At 38.3% G+C, this 13,969-nt stretch overlaps 1 protein-coding gene and 1 pseudogene across 2 annotated transcripts in view; one reads left to right on the top strand and one right to left on the bottom strand.

Annotated features, from left to right (window-relative positions):
* pitpnm2 (phosphatidylinositol transfer protein, membrane-associated 2) overlaps positions 1-9,800 on the bottom strand; it is a 45,865-nt gene extending 36,065 nt beyond the window's left edge. Inside the window, exon 1 of one of the 2 annotated variants that reach the window (XM_008423354.3) lies at positions 9,585-9,800. The gene's annotated coding sequence lies outside the window, so the exon portion shown is untranslated. The remainder of the gene's footprint in view (positions 1-9,584) is intronic. The other variant, XM_008423358.3, reaches the window with a different exon arrangement.
* A 937-nt stretch (positions 9,801-10,737) lies between these two features.
* Positions 10,738-10,841, top strand: LOC145554435 (U2 spliceosomal RNA; annotated as a pseudogene).
* Positions 10,842-13,969: the final 3,128 nt, after the last annotated feature.

Below are 13,969 nucleotides of genomic sequence, written 5' to 3'. Positions count from 1 at the left end.
ATTTAATGTCAAGCTTTTCTTTATGGTATTTTCCAAGAAATTAACAGGAAAACGAACTGAGCATAAAGCTAACACAGAAAATGTTGTTTCTTTCATTCTAAAACAGTCTATGTTTATATTTCTCTTTTCCGATTTCCAATTTTTAGAAATATGGTGGCTGCGATGTGGAAACCAGACAGACAATCTTATAGTGCTTTAGATCTCTGAATGTAAATGACGTACATAAAACGACACTGAGACAAGAAACAGGCTTGTCTCGGTGTCTCAGTCGGTGAGTGTACACTAATCACATCCTTAAGAGGATGGCTTTTTTTTTTTTCTTTCCAGTGATCCAATTACATGTTTTGTTTACACAACCACAGCGGACACTCCCTGCACCGCCATGCTGGAATCCTGACGGTCTGAGTCTCTACAAACCGTCAGGATTCATGATGTGTGTAAAATTCACCAGGAACTGGCTAACAACGAACAACATTTTCTCAGATTTATGGTGACTTTAGAGGAACACACATCACTGTGAAATTGATCTCTCCCTCTTTACAAAATTCCTTTTTTTCCCCTTTGTAATGCCAGAGAAAAATAACCTGAATAAATACAATACATGTTTTATGATGTCATTTATAAAGAAAAAAAAAGGCAAACCCAGTTAATGAAAATGTTTTCTAACTACACTTAAATTTTGTATTTACTGAGATTATGCTGATCTACTATTAAAACTGGTTTGATTTTAAACATTTAAGTGTGTTTTTGGGGGAGAGAGGGAACAAAAATAGCTGAAATCTGGCAAAATAAATATTGGCAATATATTTTTGTTTGTGGCAGTGTTTCGAAAAATTTACTTTTGTTCAGTTTACATCATGTTATAATGTTATTTCATCATCAAAAACATAAATAGAGTGTTGCTTTTATTCTTTCATGCTTGTTTGAGAAATCCTTTAATCTTCCATGGCAACCACTCAGCTGTGCAAAACGCCTGGCTGAACTCAGCCCTGTTTCTACCTCACAGAGCAGCCCTTCCCATGACTCCTCCACTCAGCTCCTTCAGACTAGCCAGCAGCAATTAGCAAATGCCTGGTAGAACTGAGCATCTGCTGAGCTGATTATAGGAGCTACTTCTCAGTGAAATGCTGGTAAAAACATTGTTAAAGTGTTAACAATGTTGTTGTGATGACTTCTTGAAGGTGAAGCTTCAGAAAGAGCAGGAGTTTTTTAAAGAGACAGAGGCCCAATTTCAAGGCATTAAATAGCTAAGTAAACTGTCTTTTAAGTCATATTTGATATTTGGAGCATTTTTGTAACAACTGATGGTAACATAGATACTTAATCGTGCTATAAAACGACACGATCTGCCTGTTAAACACATAATACTGCCCCTTTAAGAGTCTAAGAAAGATCACTTTTGTTTTTAGTAAGGCTTAGCCTATAAAAATTATGTTCTGGGTAAAAACATTTGCTTTAAAAAACAAATGGATAATAATTGTTAAACCCATCATTAAAGATACATTGTTCTTCATTAGCCTAACCAGAAACTCAGACATGCTAGATGTTTTTCTTCTGCATCCATGGAGACGGTTTAATGACTCCCATTGCTAATCTAAAGACACTAACTTCTCAGCTTTGCCTTCCTTCCTCGCCCGTCTATCTGAGCCGAGTTCATCAACCTGCTGCCATGTGAACCAGGTCAGCCAATCACAGACTGAGGAGGAGAGGGGCTCATGTGGAATAACATGCTTAATTAATCTTCAGCAGAGTTGGACACTGGAGTCTAATGGGAAGTGTGTGTAAGGTGTGTGTCTTCATCTGTGCATGATTAGGCAAGACTGTGTGGTAGAGTGGGAGACCATGGAGGGTTTATTCAGCTTCATCAACTCGTCATTTAATGAAAATATTGCTTTAAGTGGCTACAAACGGGCATTTATTGCACTACATTAGTAGCATATTGAGAATCAGATTTGTGGGTGTTTAGTTTTAGATGTTTTCTTAAACAAAAAACAAGAAAAATCTGTGAGAGATAATTTACCAGAAAACAGCAATCGGTGTACATCTACTTTAGTCACGACCTACTAATTCTGATTAAAACTAAAATCAATAGGTAAAATCTCACAGAAAAAGAGAAACCAGAACTGGTCAGAAAAAGGCTTATTGTGGATAGTGCAGAAAAATCAGAAACATAGTTAACCTGATCAGAAATGGAAGGAAGTAACTTGAAATCAGAAGGTGACATAAACCACCGTCAGTCACTTTAAAACTGAGCAAAGAGACAAAAACTACAAAAGAATAAAATCCAGAGGAGACAGAGACTGATATGCAAACTGACAACAGGAACCAATAATTAGAAAGGTACCAAAGTGACCACAGAGTCCCACGGAGTGAATCTAAAGAGACTAAAAACCAGAAGGAAGAAATTCAAACAACCAGAGAGACGGAGCAGAACAAGCAGAGAATAAGAACAGAAAATTGTTACTTCTAAACCATTTTTTACCTTTGTCATCTTTCCTCATTTCATACTTGAAGTTTATACTAAGCGAAGCCACTATTTTTCATATCTGCCATGCTACCATCTACCAGCAGGAGGTGTTATTAGGGTTTTGGTCAGGGGTCATAATCGTCATGATTCATAAAAAATCAACTGGCCCAATCAGGAAATAAAACCAAAAATCAGTGCAAATGGAGTTTACACTTCCATAAAATACAAATACAAATTGAATATTTCCACATTGTTATGGCCATTTATCTATATAACTCAAAAAATAGGGCAAAGAAAAATTAACCAACAGATGTGTAAAACTTAAATCAATTTGAATAACAGGCTGAACTTGTTTGATATCTGGGATCAATTGGGATGGATATATTTTACTTAAAATACCAAAAAAAAAGAAGAAAAACAACTAAAATGATAAAAAAAGGTTCACATTGTCTATAAGTCTTGATCTGGTTCATATTTATTTGAACAGAGAGGAAGCGGTGCAGATGGATGCCCACAAATCAAAAACATTCTTATTACTCCTGAAAATCATTACCTCTATAAAACCCTAACGTCCAGCCTGGACTCTGTGCAAATGGAAGCTGAGAGCTGATGAATAATCAGAGGAAATATTTTCCACTGAGTCCTGGAGAGAACGAAGACCTCCACCCACACGAATGAAGACGGGACGACCGACACGTACGCAGAGGAACACACTGTATTTATAGCCTGTTTATGTCGTTGTTGTTGTTTTTTTTAATGCAAACTGACTTTAATGTTTTATTGACTCCATCAGCTCAACGAGCGGTGAGTCAGCACATCAAACACGGCGGCCTCCATCTACTGAGCCGGACCAAGTGAAGTATGAACCACAAATGAAGGCCAAGGAGTGGGGGGGGGGTTTAATGATCCGTCGAAAATTTAGGAGTTTATCTCCTTTTAAATTGTTTGGACAGCAGATCGGGTATCATGGATGGAGTCGCTTGTCTGGAATGGACAATGGTTCAGATGACGAAGTAAGCAGCAGCTGCATTTTTATTAAAAAAAACAAACCCGAATGATTTTTTTTTTTTCGATTGACATTATGGACTTATTTATAACTTCTTCATCTCCAAATCTTTGGATGCCCATTCTGAAAACTATGGAGTCTAAGATGTAGTGGCCATGTTTTGGTTTCGACATTTTATATTCTGGCTAGTTTCTTATTGATCATTAACTGTGTCTCAAGTGCAAATGTGTGTAAATCCTTGTCTATGTTCCGCAAATGTCGAAAAACACAATTTCGCAATAGTTTCCTTGAAATAAGAAATGAATTAGTAATCAGACATGAATACGCTACTTCACGTGATAAGTAATTAAAAATCACAGCAGTAAACAGCTACGTAAGATTTATTCATAATTCAGCCATGTCTGCGCCCCCCATCCTAAAGCTTTCTATAAGTAAATATTCTTTCACTTTAACATAAGATGTCCAATGCTGCTTGTTCAGTGTCACATGTAGATTACCAAAGGCTAGAGACTCTCAGATCTGTTTTAGTGTATTGGTTATTTAGCAGCGTCGTGTCCCACAGAGTTCACAGCCAAAATCCTTTTAAATAACATCAAATTAGCATAGAACCCAATTACATTTTACTTGATGTAGCTGGATTAAAACCCACACCACTGTTATTTTTAAGCTGCAGATGTAAAAGGAGTCGGGGACACTGATTTTGGCTATCCTTGGCTGGTAGGCTTCTTGGATTAATCTGTTTCTGTCTGTAAGGTGAGAGGCTGAGGTGGGACACAGAGCAGGCCACGATTTTCTTCAAATATGACTTTTACAATATATTCTGAAAAGGTCCACATTCTGCATCCTGAGCTTCAAATCTCAGCCAAATAGGGGCAATCAGAAAATCAGAAAAAAAAATATTGGCTTCAAAGTACCTGATGCAGAAGGCGACTTTGTCTCAAATGTAATAAAGAAAAATTCTAATTAAGTTCAGACTTGCAGGGTTAGGTATGCGAGAGTAAAGTTGAATATTAGGAGAATGAAGTTGTAATTTTATGAGAATTCTTCTACAAATAGTAATTGAAAGATAAAATGAGGAAGTTGAACATCTTGTGAAGTTATGCTTTGGTATCGATTTTCCAAATAAGGAAATACTTCATTTTTTAACACATCAGCATCAAATTATTATCAGTAGCAAGACTAAACAAGTTAGTCGAGTCAGATCCTGTTAAATAAAAGCTTTGTTCTCATTTTACAACTTGTTTGCATCCTAGTAACTACTATGACTTTATTCTCGAAACTTAAAACAATGAAAATCTCTTAGTCTGGCTGTAATACACCGTCGTAGTACAACAATGAGGCAAAGCTTAAATTTAACCTACTACATTCGGCTGAGGATGATGAGTCAGAAACACATTTCCAAACAGCTTTTTCATGAATGCAAATGAGCTTCCAAACACTGAGGAAAAATACCACACATCCTCATGGAGTCATTTTCCTGTAGTGAAGACTTGGCTCAGAAAAGATCCCTCAGTCAGAATCTAACCATGGCTCCATTCAGTCAGTTTGTTTCAGCCTCACTGAATGATATTAAAATCAACATAATTTGAAAACATCAGTCTGTGTGATCGATCGATTGTAACGTTTCAGTAAACATACTTATTTTTGTCTGGTGCTGAACGACTAATCATATTAATCGTGATGAATCAACTATTGAAATAATTCTCAACTAACTTGGTAATCGATTAGTCGTTAACTAACTAGACTCAAAAAAAGGTACCGGTAATTTGCTGAATTATATTTTAAAAAATTTATATAAATATGTTCTTTCCAGAAATCTTGAAGTGGCATAGCTTTGGCTTCACTTGGTCCAAGTTCTAAAAAAAAAAAAAAAAACATTTTACGGCATTTTAGGCAGCAACATTTTATTTTCTTATTTTAAAAAATTTTAAAAATACATTATTTTTGTAATTCTGATTAATCAATTAATCGTCAGAATGATCAATGGAATAATAGATTACTAAAATAACCAATAGTTGCAGCCCTAATAGATTCAAATGGAAATGACAGAAAGGTTAACCAGAGACAGGAAAGAAAAAAGGGAGAAAAACAAAGTATTAGAGAACAGAAAAGAAAAAACCCACTTAAGGAAAGTCATTGAGCGATGCTGGACACAGGCGATGAGGAAAAAGATCAATCTTGCTGGAATTTTGCACAAAAAATTGAGGAACCTGAAGCAAAAAATGCTAAGAAAATCACAGCTGAATCTGTTACGTTGATCAGACCTGGTTCTGTTGGATCTGGTTGTTTTTATATCTTGTGCTGAACCACATGACCGGCTGAGGTCATGTGGTTGGTCTCTGATCAGCCAATCAGAGACCAACTGTGGGAAACGAGTCACTTCATCCAAAACAATAAGAAAACGTATTCCCCCTACATTTGTTTTTCTATGAGACAGAAAGAAATTAAATATCCTTCTAGATAAACCTATCCCCAATGAATTTGAATTTAATAGAAATAATTATTTCACGTTTATTAATCAAATGCTGTAATATTCTAAAAGCGTTGTGGACTTTGTGGAAAATGGCTTGTTGGAAATAATTTGACATGCACTAACATATCCAGATTACATTTCTTTTGAAAATAACACTTAAAGACATTCATATCTTGAAGGATCAGGGCGCCAGTTGTGTTGGAAACTAGGTTGCTATAACAACACCAAAAATGTCCCTCACCAATATTTCGAAGACACTTTGTGGACGAAAGGTCAGTTTGTGCATCTTACTACAGACACAAAAATGAAACTAACAACTAAGAAACATGGAGAATCTCAAATTCTCCATTTGAGAATCTCAAATTTGACATTCTCAAACTTAAATTGAGATCTATCTCAGCAGATAAATAGGTAGATAAGGTGCATTAGAAGCTTTCTCTTCTTTTAAGGTAGCTAAAAGCGTGACAGAAAAAACTGGCAGTATTTAGTTCATTTGTTCATATCAAGGCTTTCTGATTAAAAACACTGATCTGTTCCTAGAAGCTCTTTTGTAAAGGAATTCAAATCGGGGCTAATACAAAGAGAAAATCTAACAACATTAGATTCTGAGAAGGCTTTCATAAACCGTTTGCTAAAAAATAAAAAACTCCAAGGGCATTTTAACAGATGTAGCTCTGCATATACGCAAATAAATATCCAGCAAAAGATTCAGCCTGCTACCCGGCAAAAGCATTAATTCCTTGAATTGCCACTTTTCTCTGCTGCAAGATTTATATCTCTGTTATCTTCATAAATCTCTGCAGTGGATTTTTTGCTCATTCCTCTTTGCAGAAAACCTGAATCTCAGTCAGAATGGATGTCCTGAGTCTGTAAATGTCAACCTACAAGCCTACAAGAGATGGAAAGTCAGATCTACCTCTGGACATGAACATGCCTTCATCTAAACCGGTTCATTGTAGATCTTGATGAATGTTTATGTGTTTGGTTCTATGCCGACTCAATAAGGATGGAGTGTGCAAGGTGGTCTGTCGTGTTAATAATCTGCCACACATAATGTTTTACATGAAGTCTAAAAAGTTACATTTCAGTACCATCTGACAAATTCAACCTTCTTCCACATTACATTTCCCTACATGGCTTGTAAGACTCTATATTGCTTTCTGTCAGGAACTCTTCCAAAATAAAAGCCAGATTAATTGAAGCGCACGCCTAATACTTCTGTCAACAGATTCTCGTACTTGAGGTGGGCCTCTCACGCTCTGATTGATTCATTCGTGTCCCAGCCTGACTGGGGATGAACCGGCCGTGGTTTTACCCGGTTCATCTCCAGTCAGGCCTGGCCAGATTCATCTCCATTTGCAAATCCTCGTCTTTTGGATCAATTTGATTGGCTGCAGACTGCATTTGTTATTTGGCCCGTGGTAATTGGCGAGATGCTGAGGTGCAAATTGATAATTCCAGTGTAAATTCTTGCGGTCCGAACCTCAATTGTGGTGGAAAAGCGCATACACCGTCAACTGGAAGGAGCAACATGGAACGGACAAATGTACCGAGAGATTTCAGAGGAACTGGCATCCCCAGGGTGAACACGCAAATGGCATCATCAGAGCATCGACCACAGCTCTGCATTTAATGTCTGCATAGAACCACACCAGCACTTAGCCCGCACCAACGGGCTAAGGGCTTAAGGGGACAATCTTGTCTTGATAGGTTCAAAGTCTTATTATATTATTTCCATAGTGAGATAAAAGAAAAGCTTAAAGGGGCAGCATTATGTAAAGTTGACTTTGAGCTTTTAATCATGTTGTAATGTTATTTTCTCATCAAAAACATACCTGAGTGTTGCTTTGTTTCTTTCATGCACGTTTGAGAAATCCTTGGCAATATCCATGGCAACCACTCAGCTGTTTAAAACGCCCGGCTGGACCTAGCTCCACCTCCGAGGATGAAGCTCCTCCTCGGAGGTGCAGTTTACAAGTTTCTGCTTCACAGAGCAGCCCTCCCCTGTGGCTCCCCCTCTCAGCTCCTTCAGACTAGCCAGCGGCAATTAGCAAACACCTGGTGGAACTGAGCATCTGCTGAGCTCATTATAGGAGCTACTTTTCAACACTAGTAAAAATGTTGTTAAATGGTTAAGAGGAGCCAGGTTGTGATGACTTCCTGAAGGCGGAGTTTCAGAAAGAGCAGGAGTTTTTAAAGAGACAGAGACCCAATTTCAAGGCAATAAATTACAAAGTCATACTTATTTTAAGTTTTATTTGATGTACCTAGCATTTTTATAAAAGCTGAAGGTAACATAATTATGCTTTAAATGGCTCTATTGGCCTGGCAGACACATAATAATACTGTTTCTTTAAAAAGTTTCTTTCTAAAGAAACCCAGCGGGCTGCATCGAGTCATCGACTTGCAACATTTCGCAAATTTGTATTAGTAAAAACAAAAAAGTAAATGAAAACCATGTGTCGTTTTGTTTTTTTTCTCCCCACTGTTATGCACTACTACTTTTGCTCACACAAAATCCCAATGAAAAACATTGAAGATTGTGGCCGCAAAGAAAAAAATAATGCAAAAAAGTCAAAAGGAAAATGATGAAATAAAAAATGTTCAAAGCGCTTGAGAAGCATGAAAGCATAAAGTACAGCCTGTTCACGTTCACATGGATTCTATGGGAACCATTTTTCTCCAACATTGCAGCAGGACGTGCAGCAGCCGGATTTCTGAGTGGGATTCATGATCTCACAGTTTGCTGCACCACCAGGATTCATCTGGTCGACTCGCTCGGCATATGGAGGAGTCGTGCTGCTTTAACAAGATCCCCTGACTGGATTTGTCTCTGCATTTGTTAATCACAACACACAAGCCAGAAGGGCCGAATGACTCAGACAACATATGCAACAAGTAAACCAAGAGAGACAGGCAGGCTGGTGATTTTTTCTTTTTTTTTTTTGCATGGCTTTACAAAATACAGCCAGATCTCGTACAGCCAATTTGCCCAAAGTTGAAATGCAAACGCAGGTTTTCTAAATCCTCTCTCTGTTCCGTGTAGTAATAAATATAGTATTTGATTATTTATTTCCACACTTGGCATCAGGACTGAACCGAGTTTGCAGCAGATCACTACTCACTGCTTGACAGGAGCATTAAAATAAAGCCTCGATTACGTATGTTTGCTTAAAAAAAAGGAAATAATTCCCATTTTTTGGATGTATAGAAAGTTAGCTACACTGCCAAGTAAAAATAAAATACCAAGCAATCATTTCATTCAATTATTCCAGCCAATTAAAAGAATCAGAAATATATATTTGATATTAACTCAGATCCTGCCAAAAGGAAACTTTTTTCCCAGAATTGCAGTTTAATTCAGACGTTTTTGCATCTCATGAGGAGATTAAATTCACTTGCAAAACGCAGCGGCTAGATATTTCAATTCTGTCAAATGCGAGTCTGTTGCTTCACCTCCTCCTCCACACACCTGCCACATCTCAGGAGAGGATGACTACAGCCCCACCACCTGCAGGTTGCTGTCAGAGCGCTCTGAGTCCAACAGGCAGCAGCGTGTCGTTTATTTTCACACGAGAAGGAAGCAGGGATGAAATTTCCGACCGAAGCAGATCTTTCGGGTGAAAGAAATGTTTTACCTCTGGGCTGCTGGATGGATCCACATGCAGGGTGAAGAGCGAGGGGAGTGCTGCAGATCCTGATCCCAGCAAGACTCCTCGGCTCATGTGGCGGCGGCTCCCCACCACATCCCGGCCCCTCGGTAAAGCTCGAAGTGCCCTCAGCTTAACAAAATCCAAGAGCTTTAGATTCTGCCTCTCCTCCACCTCTCTTCATTCTCTCTCTCTCTCTCTGTTCTGCTGTCCTCCATCAGCTGTCCCCACCTCCTCATCACAGAGGGAGCTCAGTTACCATGGCGACGCGTGAGGCTGGAGCCCGATTGGCGATGGTTGTTGTGATGCAGCGGGTTTGGCGGCGCGGCCCCACCAGATTGATTGCCTTTTCAGCGGGGACGGTTGCGTAACGCCGAGCCAGAATCAGCAGATATGATGGAATTTATACTCGGTGATAAAAAAACAACAGAGCTTCTGCTGTTTCACTGTAAATCGCAGCTTTTAAGGTAATTAATGAAGATATCTGAGAGGCTCAAGAAGATCTTGTAGTATGAGTAGATCCTACTTTTATTTTAAATCATAAAAGCCACCTTGGGCATTTCTTTTGAAAAAGTATGTCAGTTAAGGAAGCAGCATAAATGTGTTTTCCAAGCACAGTGTCAAGTAACTATGTTAACTTCAGCTGTTATAAAAATGCCATATATATATATAGAAATTCACAAACTTCTATATAAAAATCTCTCTCTATATATATATATAGAAATTTGACTTCCTAATTTAACTCTTTGAAATTGGGCCTCTGTCTCTTTAAGAAGCTCCTCCTCTCTGAAACTCCGTCTTCAGGACATCATCACAACATGGCTCCTCTATTAACCCTTTAATAACGTTTTTACCAGAGTTGCACTGATCAGTAGCTCCTATAATGAGCTCAGCAGATGCGCTGTTTCACCATGTGTTTGCCAATTGCTGCTGGCTAGTCTGTAGGAGCTGAGAGGGGTTTTTCTCAATTGAGGACAGTTTGAAAAAAATGTCAATGTTACGACGAAGCAGAAGTTGTGTTGAGCTGACTGAGGAAACAGAAGTAAACACAACACCGGTGGTGGAACAGGTGGGTGATGGTAATTTTGCTTCTTTGTTATATATATATATATATATATATATATAATTTTTTATTTTTTTTATATATGTGTGTGTGTGTGTGGTTTCTGTTCTTATCAGTTTAATATCTGATATGTCTCCACTGGGGACTGTATATTAAATTGATTTTTGAAACACACACACATTTTTATTTTATTTATTATTTATTTATTTTTCTTTTATTGTTTGTAGCTGATTTTTTCCCAGTAGACAACAGAGTGGAGTCGCCTAAAGTATAAGAGTGGTGTTTGTGAAGTTATACAGTCCAAAATTGATAGCAGTAATTCTGGATTACTGAAAATTTAGCTCCAACTTAAATAGTTAGCCAGCAAGCTAAACTATTAGCTTTAAAGTACATATTTAGCTTGGAAGACACATTTGTAGCTAGCAAGTTAAATTCTTAACAGTTATGATGACACCAATGTCCTCTTGTACTAATTAACTATCTTGTATAAGTAACAATTGAAGGGTTTTGATTTCAACTTGCTTGCTAGCTAATTGTTTAGCCGGTTAGCTAAATACTGAGCTTAAGGCTAAATATTTAGCAAAACTTAGACTGCTTCAAAAATACACCAGTCCACTAGTGGTGATAAATAGACAGTGGATGGATGGAACTACGCTGAAGATACAGAGTTTAAAGTGAAGAAAATCTTAAATATAAAATTTCTCAAAAATTGTTCACATCTACAGGCTGAATGTAGGGATTTTTTTAACAACATTTATGCATAAAATAATAAAAGAACATTATAGTGCCAACTTTTGGAAAACATGGAGTAAAGAGAAAAGTAAGAAAGACACTAGTTTTTAAAGGTTGAGTCTGCCTGGAGTCAATGTTAATGTTAATTATTAATTAGTATAAGACTCGTCCTTGTGATACTTTCAAATGTCAATATTAACAGTTTACAGTTTCTTTCATGAGGCAGTAATAAAAGCAGTAATTAAAACCTTGCCTCAGTTCTTTTTAAACTCATTCAAATGTTTGCTGACTGAGCCCTGAACCAGTGAGATGCACCGAGGATGTTAGCATCCTGGGTGTCGTCCTTCATCGTGCCATAGTTTTTAGGTGCGACGGCAGCGGAGTGCTGCTTCAGAGCCGCATGCAACCAAGTCACATCTGCAGCTTTGGTGATTATGCACGACGTTTGCAGGGCGTTGTGACCGTCCTGCCTTTCCTGCTGCGAGTCTCAGCCACAGAATTTGAATGAGACTTCCGAGATCACACGTGAAGTCAGGTGCTCTCCCTCATAGGTGAACATCGTTTTGATCGTTGCGCTCCACAGAATATTCTACATGCTGCAGAGTTTGATGTTCATGGACTGTCGGGGTGAGCAGGTATCAGTAGGTCTCTGTTTGACAGGAGTTTGCTGTTAACACCAAAAACACTCATCATTCTGTGAACTATCACACAGATTTCTTGTCATATTACAGACAAGTTAACCATAGTTTCCCGTTGAAATCTTTTAAGACTTAAATAAGGTCTAATGTGACCGTTAAAGATGGATAGCAGCACCACCAGCAACCATGCAGGGAAAATGGATTGATGAAAGGATTTTAAATTGCATCATCATCATAATAATAATAATAATAATAATAATAATAATTCTCTGCTCTCCATCCATCCTGTGCATGAAGCCTGCTGATGTGTGCTAACCGAGGAGCTGCAAGCCGAGGATAAGCTCCATGACTCACGTGTCATTAATTACACCCAGCCTGCACGCCTCGGTGGGCTTTTAGTTAAAAATATCCCACCTGCAGCCAAACTGGATCCATAGGGGATTGTGCAGCTGTCAGTTTGTCTTTAACACTAGCTGAGCATAAAATTGCGCAAATTGAAATGACAAAAATAAAATGTCTTAATGGAAACACACCAATTTCAGAAAAACTTTTATTTTATTTTATTTTATTTTTTTTGTGGTGGTGGTTTTTCAGCCATATGGAAACAGATGTATTTCACAAAACTGCAATGGAAGCACTTTTTTGCATCACATGAGTCACGTGAGCAACAGCCAGATTTTACTACAGGTGAAAACAACGAAGAGAGGAAGTAGTAGAAAGAAGATGGTTTGTTTCTGTGGTTTTAGTTTGTTTGTTTGTTTGTTTTTCCCGGGCTCCAGAGCTCTGACAGCATGGCACAGTTTGTAAAAGGTTTTGTCATTAAAAGCGGTGAATCCTTAGCTCTTCTGTAAAATGGCTGACTACAATATCCCCCAAAACGCCACATAACTAGCACCTCCCATATTGAGGTTTGTCACTATAAAGCAGACGCCGACGTGCTTCGTGATGGTCAAATTAAGAATCTCATGTAGCCATTTACAGTGGTAGATGCCATGTTTTTTTAACAACTTATCGCGTGAACTAGTTTATACACGCGATTTTAATTACATTCGTACTTTATGGAAACACAGCAACAACGAAGTTGTGTTTTTCTCCAACATTAGCGGAATCAACTTTGTTTATTCTTTTATTACCCTAAGTTCAAACGTTCAATGTAGACAAATATTTGTGCACATGGGTCATGTTGCAGCAGGCGGCCTCCCGGTCCTCCTTCGAGCAGCTGGTGTCCAGCTCTCACGGCGGGAAGCGACGTGTCCTCTGCCCGGCGCGCGCCCTGCCTTTATCTGAGCATCAGCAGACCGGCGCTAACAGAATCACTCCAAACGCCAGCAACAGCAACAACATCTGCTGTTAATTTGTGATCTTGTCAAGCGCACCTTCCCTTACCAGGCTCTGCTGTTACTCATCATTCCGCCGCTCCGGCCCGCCGGACGCCCCCCGCTCGCGCCTGTGATGTAACTAACGGCATTTATCGACGCCGCGCTGCGGCGGGTGTTCGATTACGGCCTCGCTGGAAAGCCGTATTTATATATTAAATCAATTCATTGTTGCACAGCAAGACAGGTCACTTGGGTTCAATGTAATTTTAGCTGCAGAGCTGGAGATTGCATTTCCTGTGAACCTGCTGCACTTAGATGCAACTTTGAGGGTTTTTTTATTGAAAAAAAAAAAAACTGTTCGGAAAAGGTCAAAACTGAAATGGCTCAGTAACAAGAGTGGCCATGAAACAATGAAATTCATCTAACAAATATGACCTTGCAAAAGTATTAATTTCCCTTGTATTTCATTATTTTTGTAATTGATTATTCTGACAATCAATTAGTCGGATAGAGAAATGTTCACTTTTTGCACATTTTTCAATTAACCACTTAAGCATTTTTTATACAATATTAAAAATACGTTAAAATAAGCAATAAAATAAACAAACAATTAAGCAACTT

This window comes from Poecilia reticulata, chromosome 12 (genome assembly GCF_904066995.2).
Source record: "Poecilia reticulata chromosome 12, P_reticulata-male-v2, whole genome shotgun sequence".
Lineage (NCBI taxonomy): Eukaryota > Metazoa > Chordata > Actinopteri > Cyprinodontiformes > Poeciliidae > Poecilia > Poecilia reticulata.
The sequence above is the reverse complement of the archived record's forward strand: the minus strand, read 5'-3'. Positions and strand labels throughout refer to the sequence as shown.